Raw genomic sequence first — 19,975 nt, forward strand, 5'->3', positions numbered from 1 at the left:
GTTGTGTAAAGCACATTGTTATGGGTGTAAGATGGCACAGTGATGCCATCTGTTGGTAAATGTTCATTACTGCAACTCATGTGTTTATACCGGGGTTGAGATACCCGGATGTATTGTGTTGTACGGAACAAGGCTGGTTACTCGCATCAATGTCTCTGTCTCGTCATTTAACATTCAAACACACATTTGTACTAAATAATATGTTATTTTAAAAACGTGTTTAATTGACAATTTGATAACGCGAGCGATTGAGCAAACTACGATTCCCAGACTACACTTCACTGCATTTCCGGTCCTGCGCGGTTTCTGGAGCGAATTGGAACCCGGAGTCAGGATTCTGTCAATGTGTAGTAGTTGGAGAGCAGGTAACGTGTTTATTTCTAAATTCTGCAGTTTGAACAAACAACAATTGTGCCACCGTGCAGAACATATATTTTTAGTTTGCATGGTGCACACGGAAACTCCCGGAGAGGCCAGAATAACGCCGTTCTGCGGTTGAAATGTACTGGCTCCAGATGGGGTTAGCGTCTCCATTCCAGTGGCCATGCCGATTGTTCTTTGTTACATTTGCATTGCCGCAAAAGACGCGTCTGAGATCTGAGTTAAAACCCGGCTAGAGTTTGGAATACGGCGAAAACCTGGATCCCATTCTTATTGTGTATCTACTCCCCTGGTGAATTGTGATTAGCGTAAAATGTATAGCGTTATTTTCATACTGGAGAAGTGTAACGTTATGGCCTTTGCTTTAGTGAAGTCCCCATACATTTACCACACCACTGTTTTTGTCCAGAATATAGCTCCAGGTTGAGTTATCCACATTAATCAATAAGTGTAGGCCTTACATTAGCCACTCCTTTGGTCCACTTCAGAGGATTGCATACATTCTTCAAAATTAATTAATTTGACCAACCTATTTGGTATTTATAAATGTATTTCTCTTGCAACCAACAGCCTATATCTATAATGATCATGCTGTAATAATGTAATGATAATCTCTAAGTAAAAATAGGTAGCCTACTGATCTTGTAAATAGCATTGGTTCCTTATCTTCCATGACCCTTTAAACTTTTGAACGTTTTGATTTCAATAAAGCAAATGATACACGTTACAAACGTTTGTAACACTATCCCTTAATCCTTTTCTTTAATTTTTTTATTGTTGATTGTCATAATGACGGAGCAAACACCAGAGGAGTTTATCTGTGAGTATACTGAAAACTTCAATGCCTTGAAATGGCAAAGTGCGCATTGCCATTCTATTGTAGCTCTCACTTGGTCTGCACATGCGTGTGTGTGGCGCCCTACAGGTGCATATGTGTGTATTTCACATTGTGCATGCCTGTGCCTATTTAGACATAACCCACTGGGCACAGACATCAATTCAACATAATTTCATTAAAATACATGGAAACAAGGTTGATTCAACCAGTGCGTGCCCATTGGGAAGGGTATGTGATATGTCAACCTCGTCTCAGAGCATTTCGTAGTATTCTGTATGTAAATTGCCACACTCCATTTAGGATAATACTGTATGCCTGCTGTAAGTTGCCTATATGCAGCATGAACAGAAAGAGGAATGTGGACAGAGACCTAGTAGAGCAGCACAGCCCCCTCAAGATTCTGAGCCTGCCTGGCAGGGTTGGTCCTGCAAAGCCAGAGCCCCCTGATGGGAGAGCATAATATACAAGGACATTCTCAAAGCTGCTAATGAGAACCTTGATGACCTTGTACCTAGCCGGTGGGGTACCCCCAACCAGGTAGTGGCAGTGCTGGCAACACTGGCTGCAGTAACCCATGGGGGGGGGGGTCACAATCGGACAATCAGAGAAGGGGCATATTATTGTGACCCTGGTGGGGTGTGTGTATCTGATCTCCATCACCTAGGACTTGACATTGGTTAATCAAATCTCCCCATTTTTGCCAATTTTGCTCAATCTTGCATGCTTTCTCAAACAGCTGTAACTGGATATGCATTTGTAAATCAAGTCCTTTCTTGAGTTGGGCTCTGTGATGTAACAACCATTGAGCATCTGAGCTTATGGTTGATTGTGCTGCAAAGGGGTTGAGTGTGTAAGAGTGTGTGTTTGTATGTATCCCACATCTGTTGCTAGGGGGTAAGGATGTTACGGTCAATATAGGATGAATCACAATAATTGTTTGCTATAATAATAATTGCTTGAACTGAGCTGTCAACATTATTACTCATATTTATTGTTAATGATGGGAATTGAGATATGCAAGATTTTTGAAAATGTATCGTTTTTTTAAGAGCTATGTATAAAGCAAATTGAGGTGAGAGCAATGGAAATGCTTTTAGCAGAAATCTGCTTCAGTTCTGTAGGTGGCACTGTGTGCTCTTTTCAAAGGATGGATCCTGGCCTCTTGTGGGGCCTAGGGATCCGGGGGGATGGGTGTGGCCGGTCAGTCACTGGGATGATTACCCAATTTGGGATGGGGAGGGGCTTTAGCAGGTGGAATAGTGGGTAACAATTGGAGGGTTACTTAGTAGTAATACAAATATCATGGTATAGCTATATATGGACACTCAATCACTATTGTACTTTTTAATGATAAATTTACAAATATATATTATGATAAATAGATTTGAAACTTGTATCTCATTATGGCAATTGGTGAAATAAGTGTAGACAGTTATAATTGTAATGGCTTAGCAGATAATAAGAAAAGACAAACAATATTTGTTTGGCTTAAAGAGAAGAAATATAATATCTATTGTTTACAGGAAACTCATTCAACAATTTTAGATTAAGTTGTGTGGGAAAAGGACTAGTCGGGGAATATACTTCTCCCATGAGCAGAGAAACTAAAAAGGGGTGATGATATTAATTAACAATAATTTTGATCTGAATGTGCAAATTGTCCAAACAGATCATCAAGGTAGATGGATTCTTTTAAATATGTTATTGGACCATAAACAGATATGGCTCATTAAGCTATACGGTCCAAATAATGATGATCCATATTTCTTTGAAAATATATATAATAAATGATCAACCCTACAAGCAATACACAACTCTACTATTATGGTGGGAGATTATAATACTGTTTTAAATACCGCATAAAGGAAATCACGGATGTCATGGATATATTGGAACTAGTGGATATATGGAGGCTAAAATATCCTGACCTAGTGAGATATACATGGTGGAGGCTCAATCAAGCTAGTCGTCTTGATTACTTATGTTTTTCTCATTGGCACCAAAAGTTTAAAAAGTGTTGATAGGGGACAAAATGCGGTCGGACCATCAGATAATTGGCATATACATTACTCTTACTGAATATCCACATGGGCGAGGATCCAGATTCTCTTATTGTATGGGACACGTTTAAATGTGCCTTTTAGAGGTCAGTACTCAGCTCTAAAGCAAGAGCAATTTAGATCAAAAGACTTCATATTAACAAAGGAAATAGAGGGACTAACAGTACAGATAGATAGCAATAAAACTATACCATAGAGGCACAGAACACGTTAGAGGAAAAACAAAAAGAAATGGAGGAACTTATTCAAGAAAGATCAAGTGTAATATATTATAAAAATAAAGCAAACTGGATGGAACATGGGGAAAAATGCACCAAATACTTTTTAAATCTTCAACATAGAAATGCTACCAAAAATGACTTACTGAAATGTGTTGCAAATGACAGAGTCACCCTTGATTCACCAAATTATATTATTGATGCAAGTAAAGCCTTTAAGTCCGGGAAAACCCCAAGGGCTGGATGGCATACCAAGTGAGGTGTATTTTATGATATACTCAGAGGACCGTTATTAGCATGTTTTAACCACTCCTATGTAAATGGTAGATTATTGGACATTCAACAAGAAGGTCTGATTTCATTTTACTGAAACAGGATACAAGTGGTAAATCTAAAGATCCAGTCCACGAAAAAAATTCGAGGCCCCTTACACTTCAAAAATTCTAGCAAAATGTATAGCGCATAGAATTAAAAAGGTATTGTTGCATATTATTCTCTCTAATCAGACAGGTTTTTTACATGGGCGATACATTGGAGATAATATAAGACAAGTACTGGAAACAATAGAACACAATGAAAAATCTGGTTAACCAGGCCTGGTTTTCATAGCTGATTTTGAAAAGGCTTTTGATAAAGTACAACTGGAGTTTATATATACAGTGGGGCAAAAAAGTATTTAGTCAGCCACCAATTGTGCAAGTTCTCCCACTTAATTTTCATCATAGGTACACGTCAACTATGACAGACAAAATGAGAAAAAAAAATCCAGAAAATCACATTGTGGGATTTTTAATGAATTTATTTTCAAATTATGGTGGAAAATAAGTATTTGGTCAATAACAAAAGTTTATCTCAATACTTTGTTATATACCCTTTGTTGGCAATGACAGAGGTCAAACGTTTTCTGTAAGTCTTCACAAGGTTTTCACACACTGTTGCTGGTATTTTGGCCCATTCCTCCATGCAGATCTCCTCTAGAGCAGTGATGTTTTGGGGCTGTTGCTGGGCAACACAGACTTTCAACTCCCTCCAAAGATTTTCTATGGGGTTGAGATCTGGAGACTAGCTAGGCCACTCCAGGACCTTGAAATGCTTCTTACGAAGCCACTCCTTCGTTGCCCGGGCGGTGTGTTTGGGATCATTGTCATGCTGAAAGACCCAGCCACATTTCATCTTCAATGCCCTTGCTGATGGAAGGAGGTTTTCACTCAAAATCTCACGATACATGGCCCCATTCATTCTTTCCTTTACACGGATCAGTCGTCCTGGTCCCTTTGCAGAAAAACAGCCCCAAAGCATGATGTTTCCACCCCCATGCTTCACAGTAGGTATGGTGTTCTTTGGATGCAACTCAGCATTCTTTGTCCTCCAAACACGACGAGTTGAGTTTTTACCAAAAAGTTATATTTTGGTTTCATCTGACCATATGACATTGTCCCAATCTTCTTCTGGATCATTCAAATGCTCTCTAGCAAACTTCAGACGGGCCTGGACATGTACTGGCTTAAGCAGGGGGACACGTCTGGCACTGCAGGATTTGAGTCCCTGACGGCGTAGTGTGTTACTGATGGTAGGCTTTGTTACTTTGGTCCCAGCTCTCTGCAGGTCATTCACTAGGTCCCCCCGTGTGGTTCTGGGATTTTTGCTCACCGTTCTTGTGATCATTTTGACCCCACGGGGTGAGATCTTGCGTGGAGCCCCAGATCGAGGGAGATTATCAGTGGTCTTGTATGTCTTCCATTTCCTAATAATTGCTCCCACAGTTAATTTCTTCAAACCAAGCTGCTTACCTATTGCAGATTCAGTCTTCCCAGCCTGGTGCAGGTCTACAATTTTGTTTCTGGTGTCCTTTGACAGCTCTTTGGTCTTGGCCATAGTGGAGTTTGGAGTGTGACTGTTTGAGGTTGTGGACAGGTGTCTTTTATACTGATAACAAGTTCAAACAGGTGCCATTAATACAGGTAACGAGTGGAGGACAGAGGAGCCTCTTAAAGAAGAAGTTACAGGTCTGTGAGAGCCAGAAATCTTGCTTGTTTGTAGGTGACCAAATACTTATTTTCCACCATAATTTGCAAATAAATTCATTAAAAATCCTACAATGTGATTTTCTGGATTTTTCCCCCTCATTTTGCCTGTCACAGTTGAAGTGTACCTATGATGAAAATTACAGGCCTCTCTCATCTTTTTAAGTGGGAGAACTTGCACAATTGGTGGCTGACTAAATACTTTTTTGCCCCACTGTAAATGCCTGGAACATTTACATTTTGGACAATCTCTTATAAAATGGGTTAAAGTCATGTATAGTAAAATGGGTTAAAGCTGATCTACCCCCTAAAAAATATATACAAATAAATAAATAAAATACTATATGTTACGTTTGGTATGGTTACATAAGACAGATGGTTACTTAAAGGCAAAAACGAAAGGAGGGTGGTTGGTCGAAGTAGGCGTATAACGTGAACATCTAGCAACCCAAAGATTGCGAGTTCAAATCTCATCACAGACAATTCATATTCATATCTTTAGCATTTTAGCTAATTAGCAACTTTTCAACAACTTACTACTTTTTAGCTACTTTGCAACTACTTAGCATGTTAGCTATCCCTTCCCCTACCCCTAATCTTAACCCTTTTAGCTAACCCTAACCGTAGCCCTTTAACCAAACTCCTAAACTTAACCTTAACCACTAGCCTAGCTAATTTTAGCGAGCTAGCTAACGTTAGCCACCTAGCTAGAATTAGTAACATATAATATGAATTGTAATTCTTAACATATCATACGAAATGGGTGATGGACAGCCACAAATGAATACATACCATACGAATTGTAACATGTCATACTAAATGGAGTGTCCCACATTTATATACAGTATAATACGAAATGCTCTGAGACCAGGTTGGATATGTGGTATCTGATATGTGACTTTTTAATGGTACCCTTCAGGATGTGAGGACTGTGGGCAGTATCATGACTCTGAGTGTCCAGAGCTGGGACCAGTAGTGACTGTACAGGACTCATTTGTTCTCAGCAGAGCTCGGTGAGTAAAAGTCCACCATGCAAAATATACAATGAGAGGGTTACTGAGTTGACTCCAGCATGGAGAGGGTTTCCAGCTTAGCTTAAAATCTTACAAATTGTGTCTTTAAAGATGGCAATATTTAACCTGATATCTGAGGAACAGAAATGGAGGAGGCTATGTATTGATAGATGTTGTATTGTTTGTCATTGGTCAGGTCCTCTCTGCCGGAAAATCTGGAGATCAGACAGGTGCCAGATGGAAAGGAGGGAGTGTTTGTCCTACGACGGTTGGTCAATAGGACCAGGTTTGGACCGTTTGAGGCTAAGAGGGTGTCCCACCTGGACAAAGGCCTGTTTCCTCTGAAGGTGCTTTCTCAACATATGGTGCTAATTTTATGGAGAAGATGTATATGTCTTTAACAGTTGAAGTTGGAAGTTTACATACACTGAGGTTGGAGTCATTAAAACTCGTTTTTCAACCACTCTGCAAATTTCTTGTTAATAAACTATAGTTTTGCCAAGTCGGTTAGGACATCTACTTTGTGCATTCATCATTCCCAAGGTTCATCCTTGGGAGCAATTTCCAAACGCCTAAAGGTACCACGTTCATCTGTACAAACAATAGTACGCAAGTTTAAACACCATGGGACCACGCAGCCATCATACCACTCTCCTAGAGCTGAACATACTTTGGTGGGAAAAGTGCAAATGAATCCCAGAACAACAGCAAAGGACCTTGTGAAGATGCTGGAGGAAACAGGAACAAAAGTATCTATATCCACAGTAAAATTAGTCCTATATCGACATAACATGAAAGGCCACTCGGCAAGGAAGAAGCCACTGCTCCAAAACCGCCATAAAAAAGCCAGACTACGGTTTGCAACTGTACATGGGGACAAAGATCGTATATTTTGGGAGAATTGTCCTCTGGTCTGATGAAACTAAAATAGAACTGTTTGGCCATAATGACCATCATTATGTTTGGAGGAAAAAGGGGGAGGCTTGCAAGCCGAAGAACACCATCCCAACCGTGAAGCACGGGGGTGGCAGCATCATGTTGTGGGGGTGCTTTGCTGCAGGAGGGACTGGTGCACTTCACAAAATAGATGGCATCATGAGGAATGAAAATGATGTGGATAATTTGAAGAAACATCTCAAGACATCAGTCAGGAAGTTAAAGCTTGGTCGTAAATGGGTCTTCCAAATGGACAATGACCCCAATCATGCGCCCAAAGTTGTGGCAAAATGGCTTAAGCTCAACAAAGTCAAGGTTTTGGAGTGGCCATCACAAAGCCCTGACCCCAATCCTATAGAAAATATGTGGGCAGAACTGAAAAGGCGTGTGCAAGCAAGGAGGCCTACAAACCTGACTAAGTTACACCAGCTCTGTCAGGAGGAATGGGACAAAATTCCCCCAACTTATTGTGGGAAGCTTGTGGAAGGATACCCAAAATGTTTGACCCAAGTTAATCAATTTAAAGGCAATGCTACCAAATACTAATTGAGTGTATGTACACTTCTGACCCACTGGGAATGTGATGAAAGAAATAAAAGCTGAAATAAATTCTCTAAATTAAATTATCATTCTCTCTACTATTATTCTGACATTTCACATTCTTAAAATAAAGTGGTGATCCAAACTGACCTAAGACAGGGAATTTTTACTAGGATTAAATGTCAGGAATTGTGAAAAACTGAGTAAGTGTATTTGGCTAAGGTGTATGTAAACTTCTGACTTCAACTGTACAGTGGGGAGAACAAGTATTTGATACACTGATGATTTTGCAGGTTTTCCTACTTACAAAGCATGTAGAGGTGTGTAATTTTTATCATAGGTACACTTCAACTGTGAGAGACGGAATCTAAAACAAAAATCCAGAAAATCACATTGTATGATTTTTAAGTAATTAATTTGCATTTTATTGCATGACATAAGTATTTGATCACCTACCAACCAGTAAGAATTCCGGCTCTCACAGACCTGTTAGTTTTTCTTTAAGAAGCCCTCCTGTTCTCCACTCATTACCTGTATTAACTGCACCTGTTTGAACTCGTTACCTGTATAAAAGACACCTGTCCACACACTCAATCAAACAGACTCCAACCTCTCCACAATGGCCAAGACCAGAGAGCTGTGTAAGGACATCAGGGATAAAATTGTAGACCTGCACAAGGCTGGGATGGGCTACAGGACAATAGGCAAGCAGCTTGGTGAGAAGGCAACAACTGTTGGCGCAATTATTAGAAGATGGAAGAAGTTCAAGATGACGGTCAATCACCCTCGGTCTGGGGCTCCACGCAAGATCTCACCTCGTGGGGCATCAATGATCATGAGGAAGGTGAGGGATCAGCCCAGAACTACACGGCAGGACCTGGTCAATGACCTGAAGAGAGCTGGGACCACAGTCTCAAAGAAAACCATTAGTAACACACTACGCCGTCATGGATTATAATCCTGCAGCGCACGCAAGGTCCCCCTGCTCAAGCCAGCGCATGTCCAGGCCCGTCTGAAGTTTGCCAATGACCATCTGGATGATCCAGAGGAGGAATGGGAGAAGGTCATGTGGTCTGATGAGACAAAAATAGAGCTTTTTGGTCTAAACTCTACTCGCCCTGTTTGGAAGAAGATGACGGATGAGTACAACCCCAAGAACACCATCCCAACCGTGAAGCATGGAGGTAGAAACATCATTCTCTGGGGATGCTTTTCTCTAAAGGGGACAGGACGACTGCACCGTATTGAGGGGAGGATGGATGGGGCCATGTATCGCGAGATCTTGGCCAACAACCTCCTTCCCTCAGTAAGAGCATTGAAGATGGGTCGTGACTGGGTCTTCCAGCATGACAACGACCCGAAACATACAGCCAGGGCAACTAAGGAGTGGCTCCGTAAGAAGCATCTCAAGGTCCTGGAGTGGCCTAGCCAGTCTCCAGACCTGAACCGAATAGAAAATCTTTGGAGGGAGCTGAAAGGCCGTATTGCCCAGCGACAGCCCCGAAACCTAAAGGAGCTGGAGAAGGTCTGTATGGAGGAGTGGGCCAAAAAACCCTGCTGCAGTGTGTGCAAACCTGGTCAAGAACTACAGGAAACGTATGATCTCTGTAATTGCAAACAAAGGTTTCTGTACCAAATATGAAGTTCTGCTTTTCTGATGTATCAAATACTTATGTCATGCAATAAAATGCAAATTAATTACTTAAAAATCATACAATGTGATTTTCTGGATTTTTGTTTTAGATTCCGTCTCTCACAGTTGAAGTATACCTATGATAAAAATTACAGACCTCTACATGCTTTGTAAGTAGTAAAACCTGCAAAATCGTCAGTGTATCAAATACTTGTTCTCCCCACTGTATGTCTATACAGTGGGGTACAGTGTGTACAGTGTATGTCTATACAGTGGGGAGAACAAGTATTTGATACACTGCCGATTTTGCAGGTTTTCCTACTTACAAAGCATGTAGAGGTCTGTCATTTTTATCATAGGTACACTTCAACTGTGAGAGACGGAATCTAAAAATCCAGAAAATCACATTGTATGATTTTTAAGTAATTCATTTGCATTTTATTGCATGACATAAGTATTTGATCACCTACCAACCAGTAAGAATTCCGGCTCTCACAGACCTGTTCGTTTTTCTTTAAGAAGCCCTCCTGTTCTCCACTCATTACCTGTATTAACTGCACCTGTTTGAACTCGTTACCTGTATAAAAGACACCTGTCCACAAACTCAATCAAACAGACTCCAACCTCTCCACAATGGCCAAAACCAGAGAGCTGTGTAAGGACATCAGGGATAAAATTGTAGACCTGCACAAGGCTGGGATGGGCTACAGGACAATAGGCAAGCAGCTTGGTGAGAAGGCAACAACTGTTGGCGCAATTATTAGAAATTGGAAGAAGTTCAAGATGACAGTCAATCACCCTCGGTCTGGGGCTCCATGCAAGATCTCACCTCGTGGGGCATCAATGATACATTCCAGTAACATTCCAGAGAGACATCAGAGATTGTAACGTTCTCAGCTTCACGGAAACATGGCTCACTCAAGAGACGCTAACGGAGTCGGTGCAGCCAGCTGGTTTCTTCACGCATCGCGCCGACAGAAACATACATCTTTCTGGTAAGAAGAGGGGCGGGGGTGTATGCCTTATGATTAACGAGACGTGTTGTGATCATAGCAACATACAGGAACTCAAGTCATTCTGTTCACCTGATCTAGAATTCCTCACAATCAAATGTCGACCGCATTATCTACCAAGGGAATTCTCTTCGATTATAATCACAGCCGTATATATTCCCCCCCAAGCAGACACATCGATGGCCCTGAACTAACTTTATCTGACTCTTTGTAAACTGGAAACCACACACCCTGAGGCTGCATTCATCGTAGCTGGGGATTTTAACAAGGCTAATCTGAAAACAAAACTCCCTAAATTCTATCAGCATATCGATTGTGCTACCAGGGCTGGTAAAACCTTGGATCATTGTTATACTAACTTCCGCGACGCATATAAGGCCCTCCCCCGCCCTCCTTTCGGAAAAGCTGACCACGACTCCATTTTGTTGCTTCCAGCCTACAAACAGAAACTAAAACAAGCTCCCTCGCTCAGGTCTGTTCAACGCTGGTCCGACCAATCTGATTCCACGCTTCAAGACTGCTTCGATCACGCGGATTGGAATATGTTCCGCATTGCGTCCAACAACAATATTGACGAATACGCTGATTCGGTGAGCGAGTTCATTAGAAAGTGCATTGACGATGTCGTACCCACAGCAACGATTAAAACATTCCCAAACCAGAAACCGTGGATTGACGGCAGCATTCGCGTGAAACTGAAAGCGCGAACCACTGCTTTTAACCAGGGCAAGGTGACCGGAAACATGACCGAATACAAACAGTGTAGCTATTCTCTCCGCAAGGCAATCAAACAAGCTAAGTCCCAGTATAGAGACAAAGTAGAGTCGCAATTCAACAGCTCAGACACAAGAGGTATGTGGCAGGGTCTACAGTCAATCACGGATTACAAAAAGAAAACCAGCCCTGTCGCGGACCAGGATGTCTTGCTCCCAGACAGGCTAAATAACTTTTTTGCTCGCTTTGAGGACAATACAGTGCCACTGACACGGCCCGCTACCAAAACCTGCGGGTTCTCCTTCACTGCAGCCGAGGTGAGTAAAACATTTAAACGTGTTAACCCTCGCAAGGCTGCAGGCCCAGACGGCATTCACAGCCGCGTCCTCAGAGCATGCGCAGACCAGCTGGCTGGTGTGTTTACGGACATATTCAATCAATCCTTATCCCAGTCTGCTGTTCCCACATGCTTCAAGAGGGCCACCATTGTTCCTCTTCCCAAGAAAGCTAAGGTAACTGAGCTAAACGACTACCGCCCCGTAGCACTCACTTCCGTCATCATGAAGTGCTTTGAGAGACTAGTCAAGGACCATATCACCTCCACCCTACCGGACACCCTAGACCCACTCCAATTTGCTTACCGACCCAATAGGTCCACAGACGACGCAATCGCAACCACACTGCACACTGCCCTAACCCATCTTGGACAAGAGGAATACCTATGTGAGAATGCTGTTCATCGACTACAGCTCAGCATTTAACACCATAGTACCCTCCAAACTCGTCATCAAGCTCGAGACCCTGGGTCTCGACCCCGCTCTGTGCAACTGGGTCCTGGACTTCCTGACGGGCCGCCCCCAGGTGGTGAGGGTAGGTAACAACATCTCCACCCCGCTGATCCTCAACACTGGGGCCCCACAAGGGTGCGTTCTGAGCCCTCTCCTGTACTCCTTGTTCACCCACGACTGCGTGGCCATGCACGCCTCCAACTCAATCATCAAGTTTGCGGACGACACTACAGTGGTAGGCTTGATTACCAACAACGACGAGACGGCCTACAGGGAGGAGGTGAGGGCCCTCGGAGTGTGGTGTCAGGAAAATAACCTCACACTCAACGTCAACAAAACAAAGGAGATGATTGTGGACTTCAGGAAACAGCAGAGGGAGCACCCCCCTATCCACATTGACGGGACAGTAGTGGAGAGGGTAGTAAGTTTTAAGTTCCTCTGTGTACACATCACGGACAAACTGAATTGGTCCACCCACACAGACAGCGTTGTGAAGAAGGCGCAGCAGCGCCTCTTCAACCTCAGGAGGCTGAAGAAATTCGGCTTGTCACCAAAAGCACTCACAAACTTCTACAGATGCACAATCGAGAGCATCCTGTCGGGCTGTATCACCGCCTGGTACGGCAACTGCTCCGCCCACAACCGTAAGGCTCTCCAGAGGGTAGTGAGGTCTGCACAACACATCACCGGGGGCAAACTACCTGCCCTCCAGGACACCTACACCACCCGATGTCACAGGAAGGCCATAAAGATCATCAAGGACAACAACCACCCAAGCCACTGCCTGTTCACCCCGCTATCATCCAGAAGGCGAGGTCAGTACAGGTGCATCAAAGCAGGGACCGAGAAACTGAAAAACAGCTTCTATCTCAAGGCCATCAGACTGTTAAACAGCCACCACTAACATTTAGTGGCTGCTGCCAACATAATGACCCAACTCCAGCCACTTTAGTAATGGGAATTGATGGAAATTATGTAAAAATGTACCACTAGCCACTTTAAACAATGCCACTTAATATAATGTTTACATACCCTACATTACTCATCTCATATGTATATGCTGTACTCTATACCATCTACTGCATCTTGCCTATGCCGTTCTGTACCATCACTCATTGATATATCTTTATGTACATATTCTTTATCCCTTTACACTTGTGTGTATAAGGTAGTAGTTGTGGAATTGTTAGGTTAGATTACTTGTTGGTTATTACTGCATTGTCGGAACTAGAAGCACAAGCATTTCGCTACACTCGCATTAACATCTGCTAACCATGTGTATGTGACAAATAAAATTTGATTTGATTTTGATCATGAGGAAGGTGAGGGATCAGGCCAGAACTACACGGCAGGACCTGGTCAATGACCTGAAGAGAGCTGGGACCACAGTCTCAAAGAAAACCATTAGTAACACACTCCGCCGTCATGGATTAAAATCCTGCAGCGCACGCAAGGTCCCCCTGCTCAAGCCAGCGCATGTCCAGGCCCGTCTGAAGTTTGCCAATGACCATCTGGATGATCCGGAGGAGGAATGGGAGAAAGTCATGTGGTCTGATGAGACAAAAATAGAGCTTTTTGGTCTAAACTCCACTCACCGTGTTTGGAGGAAGAAGAAGGATGAGTACAACCCCAAGAACACCATCCCAACCGTGAAGCATGGAGGTGGAAACATCATTCTTTGGGGATGCTTTTCTGCAAAGGGGACAGGACGACTGCACCGTATTGAGGGGAGGATGGATGGGGCCATGTATCGCGAGATCTTGGCCAACAACCTCCTTCCCTCAGTAAGAGCATTGAAGATGGGTCGTGGCTGGGTCTTCCAGCATGACAACGACCCGAAACACACAGCCAGGGCAACTAAGGAGTGGCTCCGTAAGAAGCATCTCAAGGTCCTGGAGTGGCCTAGCCGGTCTCCAGACCTGAACCCAATAGAAAATCTTTGGAGTGAGCTGAAAGTCCGTATTGCCCAGCGACAGCCCCGAAACCTGAAGGATCTGGAGAAGGTCTGTATGGAGGAGTGGGCCAAAATCCCTGCTGCAGTGTGTGCAAACCTGGTCAAGAACTACAGGAAACGTATGATCTCTGTAATTGCAAACAAAGGTTTCTGTACCAAATATTAAGTTCTGCTTTTCTGATGTATCAAATACTTATGTCATGCAATAAAATGCTAATGAATTACTTAAAAATCATACAATGTGATTTTCTGGATTTTTGTTTTAGATTCCGTGTCTCACAGTTGAAGTGTACCTATGATAAATATTACAGACCTCTACATGCTTTGTAAGTAGGAAAACCTGCAAAATCCGCAGTGTATCAAATACTTGTTCTCCCCACTGTATGTTGTTTGTAATGGTGCTAATATCCCACTCTGTATTCTCTGTGTCTTTGTTTTGTTGGTGACCTGGACAGATCTTCCAAAGAGATAGCCTGGTAGTCTGTTTTGATGCAGCCAATGAGGATGACTGTAACTGGATGACGCTGGTTCGGCCCGCCACTGACCATCAGCACCAGAACATGACTGCTTACCAGCACGACGACGAGGTCTACTTCAACACCTCACAGATATATGGTTGTAACCATATATCATATACTAATACTCCCAACCAAAGCAACTGAGAACAGTTTTGTCCATTCTGTAGTGGATAGGTCCCAATATCCACACTAGCGTACTATTTGATGTCCATGGGCAATACATCACTAATAACTGGAAGAGAGATCTCAGACACGGAGATGTTTCACTCTACTTTTATATTGTAACCCTCTGTCTTTTCCCCAGGATGTGCTTCCAGGGTCTGAGCTGAGGGTTTGGTATGGGGCCTTCTATGCCAAGAAGATGGAGAGGCCCATGCTGAAAGCCCCAGTCCCTCCTCCTCCAGCAGGTATGGAGCTCCACTGGATTCTGCATCATTGTCCCCTGACATGCAAACTGGTGTACTGTAGCTTTCACCCTGCTCTTAACGCAGATCAACTAAGTGTTCTGATGCTAAACTCATAATGAATGTGAAATATGTGACATTGTTGTACTATTGTTTTTCTCTCAGTTGTGCATACTGCCTGTACCAAGCCAGAGGGGACTTTGGGTAAAGCTGGACCATCACTGCCCCCAGCCGGTGGGAGAGAAGGATGCAGGTGAGTTACATTTACATTTACATTTAATTCATTTAGCAGACGCTCTTATCCAGAGCGACTTACAAATTGGTGCATTCACCTTATGATATCCAGTGGAACAACCACTTTACAATAGTGCATCTAACTCTTTTAAGGGGGGGGGGGGGGGGTTAGAAGGATTACTTTATCCTATCCTAGGTATTCCTTAAAGAGGTGGGGTTTCAGGTGTCTCCGGAAGGTGGTGATTGACTCCGCTGACCTGGCGTCGTGAGGGAGTTTGTTCCACCATTGGGGTGCCAGAGCAGCGAACAGTTTTGACTGGGCTGAGCGGGAACTGTACTTCCTCAGAGGTAGGGAGGCGAGCAGGCCAGAGGTGGATGAACGCAGTGCCCTTGTTTGGGTGTAGGGCCTGATCAGAGCCTGAAGGTACGGAGGTGCCGTTCCCCTCACAGCTCCGTAGGCAAGCACCATGGTCTTGTAGCGGATGCGAGCTTCAACTGGAAGCCAGTGGAGAGAGCGGGGTGACGTGAGAGAACTTGGGAAGGTTGAACACCAGACGGGCTGCGGCGTTCTGGATGAGTTGTAGGGGTTTAATGGCACAGGCAGGGAGCCCAGCCAACAGCGAGTTGCAGTAATCCAGACGGGAGATGACAAGTGCCTGGATTAGGACCTGCGCCGCTTCCTGTGTGAGGCAGGGTCGTACTCTGCGAATGTTGTAGAGCATGAACCTACAGGAACGGGTCACCGCCTTGATGTTAGTTGAGAACGACAGGGTGTTGTCCAGGATCACGCCAAGGTTCTTAGCACTCTGGGAGGAGGACACAATGGAGTTGTCAACCGTGATGGCGAGATCATGGAACGGGCAGTCCTTCCCCGGGAGGAAGAGCAGCTCCGTCTTGCCGAGGTTCAGCTTGAGGTGGTGATCCGTCATCCACACTGATATGTCTGCCAGACATGCAGAGATGCGATTCGCCACCTGGTTATCAGAAGGGGGAAAGGAGAAGATTAATTGTGTGTCGTCTGCATAGCAATGATAGGAGAGACCATGTGAGGATATGACAGAGCCAAGTGACTTGGTGTATAGCGAGAATAGGAGAGGGCCTAGAACAGAGCCCTGGGGGACACCAGTGGTGAGAGCACGTGGTGCGGAGACAGATTCTCGCCACGCCACCTGGTAGGAGCGACCTGTCAGGTAGGACGCAATCCAAGCGTGGGCCGCGCCGGAGATGCCCAACTCGGAGAGGGTGGAGAGGAGGATCTGATGGTTCACAGTATCAAAGGCAGCCGATAGGTCTAGAAGGATGAGAGCAGAGGAGAGAGAGTTAGCTTTAGCAGTGCGGAGCGCCTCCGTGACACAGAGAAGAGCAGTCTCAGTTGAATGACTAGTCTTGAAACCTGACTGATTTGGATCAAGGTCATTCTGAGAGAGATAGCAGGAGAGCTGGCCAAGGACGGCACGTTCAAGAGTTTTGGAGAGAAAAGAAAGAAGGGATACTGGTCTGTAGTTGTTGACATCGGAGGGATCGAGTGTAGGTTTTTTCAGAAGGGGTGCAACTCTCGCTCTCTTGAAGACGGAAGGGACGTAGCCAGCGGTCAAGGATGAGTTGATGAGCGAGGTGAGGTAAGGGAGAAGGTCTCCGGAAATGGTCTGGAGAAGAGAGGAGGGGATAGGGTCAAGCGGGCAGGTTGTTGGGCGGCCGGCCGTCACAAGACGCGAGATTTCATCTGGAGAGAGAGGGGAGAAAGAGGTCAAAGCACAGGGTAGGGCAGTGTGAGCAGAACCAGCGGTGTCGTTTGACTTAGCAAACGAGGATCGGATGTCGTCGACCTTCTTTCCAAAATGGTTGACGAAGTCATCCGCAGAGAGGGAGGAGGAGGGGGGGGGGGGATTCAGGAGGGAGGAGAAGGTGGCAAAGAGCTTCCTAGGGTTAGAGGCAGATGCTTGGAATTTAGAGTGGTAGAAAGTGGCTTTAGCAGCAGAGACAGAAGAGGAGAATGTAGAGAGGAGGGAGTGAAAGGATGCCAGGTCCGCAGGGAGGCGAGTTTTCCTCCATTTCCGCTCGGCTGCCCGGAGCCCTGTTCTGTGAGCTCTAGAGTTCACTTCTAGAGATGCCACAAATACTTTGCGGACATAAAGTACCTGTCAAAAGTTTGGACACACCTACTCATTCAAGGGTTTTTCTTTCTTTTTTACAATTGTCTACATTGCAGAATAATAGTGAAGACATCAAAACAATGAAATAACACATACGGAATCATGTGGTAACCAAAAAAGTGTTAAACAAATTAAAATATATTTTAGATTCTTCAAAGTAGCCACCCTTTGCCTTGATGACAGCTTTGCACACTCTTGGAATTCTCTCAACTATCTTCACCTGAAATGCTTTTCCAACAGTCTTGAAGTAGTTCCCACATATGCTGAGCAATTGTTGGCTGATTGTCCTTCAATCTGCGGTCCAACTCATCCCAAACCATCTCAATTGGGTTGAGGTCAGGTGATTGTGGACGCCAGGTCCTCTGATGCAGCACTCCATTACTCTCCTTCTTGGTCAAATAGCCCTTACACACCCTGGAGGTGTGTTGGGTCATTGTCCTGTTGAAAAACAAATGATAGTCCCACTAAGCCCAAACCAGATGGGATGGCATATCACAGCAGAATGCTGTGGTAGCCAGGCTGGTTAAGTGTGCCTTGAATTCTAAATAAATCACAGACAGTGTCACCAGCAAAGCACCCCCACACCATCACACCTCCTATTCCTCCTCGGGAACCATACATGCGGAGATCATCCGTTCACCTACTCTGTGTCTCACAAAGACAAAGTGTTTGGAACCACAAATCTCAAATTTGCACTCATCAGACCAAAGGACAGATTTCCGCCGGTCTAATGTCCATTGCTCGTGTTTCTTGGCCCAAGCAAGTCTCTTCTTATTATTGGTGTCCTTTAGTAATGGTTTCTTTGCACCAATTCGACCACAAAGTCTCCTCTGAACAGTTGATGTTGAGATGTGTCTGTTGTGTCTGATGTGTCTGAACTCTGTGAAGCATTTATTTGGGCTGCAATTTCTGAGGCTGGTAACTCCAATGAACTTATCCTCTGCAGCAGAGGTAACTCTGGGTCTTCCTTTCCTGTGGTGGTCCTCATGGGAGCCAGTCATCATAGCGCTTGATGGTTTTTGCGACTGCACTTTAAGAAACTTTCAAAGTTATCAACATTTTCCGGATTGACTGACCTTCATGTCATGAAGTAACGATGGACTGTCATTTCTCTTTGCTTATTTGAGCTGTTCTTGCCATAATATGGACTTGGTCTTTCACCAAATAGGGCTATCTTCTTGTCACAACACAACTGATTGTCTCAAATGCATTAAAGAAGGAAAGAAATTCCACAAATCAACTTTTAACAAGGCACACCTGTTAATTGAAATGCATTCCAGTCAGTGGTGGGAAAAGTACTCAATTGTCATACTTGAGTAAAAGTAAAGATACCTTAATAGAAAATGACTCATGTAAAAGTGAAAATCACCCAGTGAAATACTACTTGAGTAAAAGTCTAAAAGTATTTGGTTTTAAATATACTCAAGTATGAAAAGTAAATGGAATTGCTAAAATGTACTTAAGTATCAAAAGTAAAAGTATAAACCATTTCAAATTCCTTATATTAAGCAAACCAGACAGCACCATTCATAATCTTTTTTTGACGGATAGCCACGGGTACACTCCAACACTCAGACATAATTTACAAACAAAGCATTTGTGTTTAGTGGGTGTTTTCTTGATAAGTGTGTGAATTGGACCATTTCCCTGTCAAAATGTAATGTACTTTTGGGTGTCAGGGAAAATGTATGGAGTAAAAAGTACATTATTTTCTTTAGAAATGTAGTGAAGTAAAAGTTGGAAAAAATATATAAATATTTAAGTACAGATACCCCAAAAAATTACTTAAGTAGTATTTTACACAACTGATTCCAGGTGACTACCTCATGGAGCTGGTTGAGAAAATGCCAAGAGTGTGCAAAGCTGTCATCAAGACAAAGGGTGGCTACTTTGAAGAATCTCAAATACAAAATATATTTTGATTTGTTTAATACTTTCTTGGTTACTACATGATTCCATATGTGTTATTTAATAGTTTTGATGTCTTCACTATTATTCTACAATGTAGAAAATAGTACAAATAAAGAAAAACCCTTGAATGAGTAGGTGTGTCCAAACTTTTGACTGGAACTGTATGTATATCAAAAGAACCAGTCAGTCTTTCCACCTGTTTTACACCTATAGCTTCCCACCAGGAGTCAGAACCTGGATCAACCAGAAGGGAGTGCTATCTTCACAAATGTGATTTGTCTGAGAGACCCCGAACAGAGCGCTTGACATCAGCATTAGATTATGCAAAGATATTCTGTCTAAGAAAGGTGTTTAAAGGAGCATAGGGCTTCAGTCTGTATGGATCTTGCTATTGTCTTTTTCCACAGTCATGGACCCACAATAAGGCTAAACATCCACACTTAACATGAGGTGTGGACCAGATGGACCATCATCTGAAACGACCCTCATTCTCAGGGTTCACACCTTCAAATGTTGTTAATGTCCCTATGAGATATGTGAAGTGTTTGTTGTGTATATTAGCCCCAAGCGTTAAACAATTAGCTCTGTCTCTGTGGTGATGTGCATTACTGTGGTGTGAAGTAGGGTCCCTCATAACTACTAA

At 43.6% G+C, this 19,975-nt stretch overlaps 1 pseudogene; it reads left to right on the forward strand.

Moving 5' to 3' along the window:
* Positions 1-371: 371 nt before the first annotated feature.
* Positions 372-19,906, forward strand: LOC139537994 (PR domain zinc finger protein 15-like; annotated as a pseudogene).
* Positions 19,907-19,975: the final 69 nt, after the last annotated feature.

The sequence above is a fragment of the Salvelinus alpinus genome, chromosome 13 (genome assembly GCF_045679555.1).
Source record: "Salvelinus alpinus chromosome 13, SLU_Salpinus.1, whole genome shotgun sequence".
NCBI classification, from domain to species: domain Eukaryota; kingdom Metazoa; phylum Chordata; class Actinopteri; order Salmoniformes; family Salmonidae; genus Salvelinus; species Salvelinus alpinus.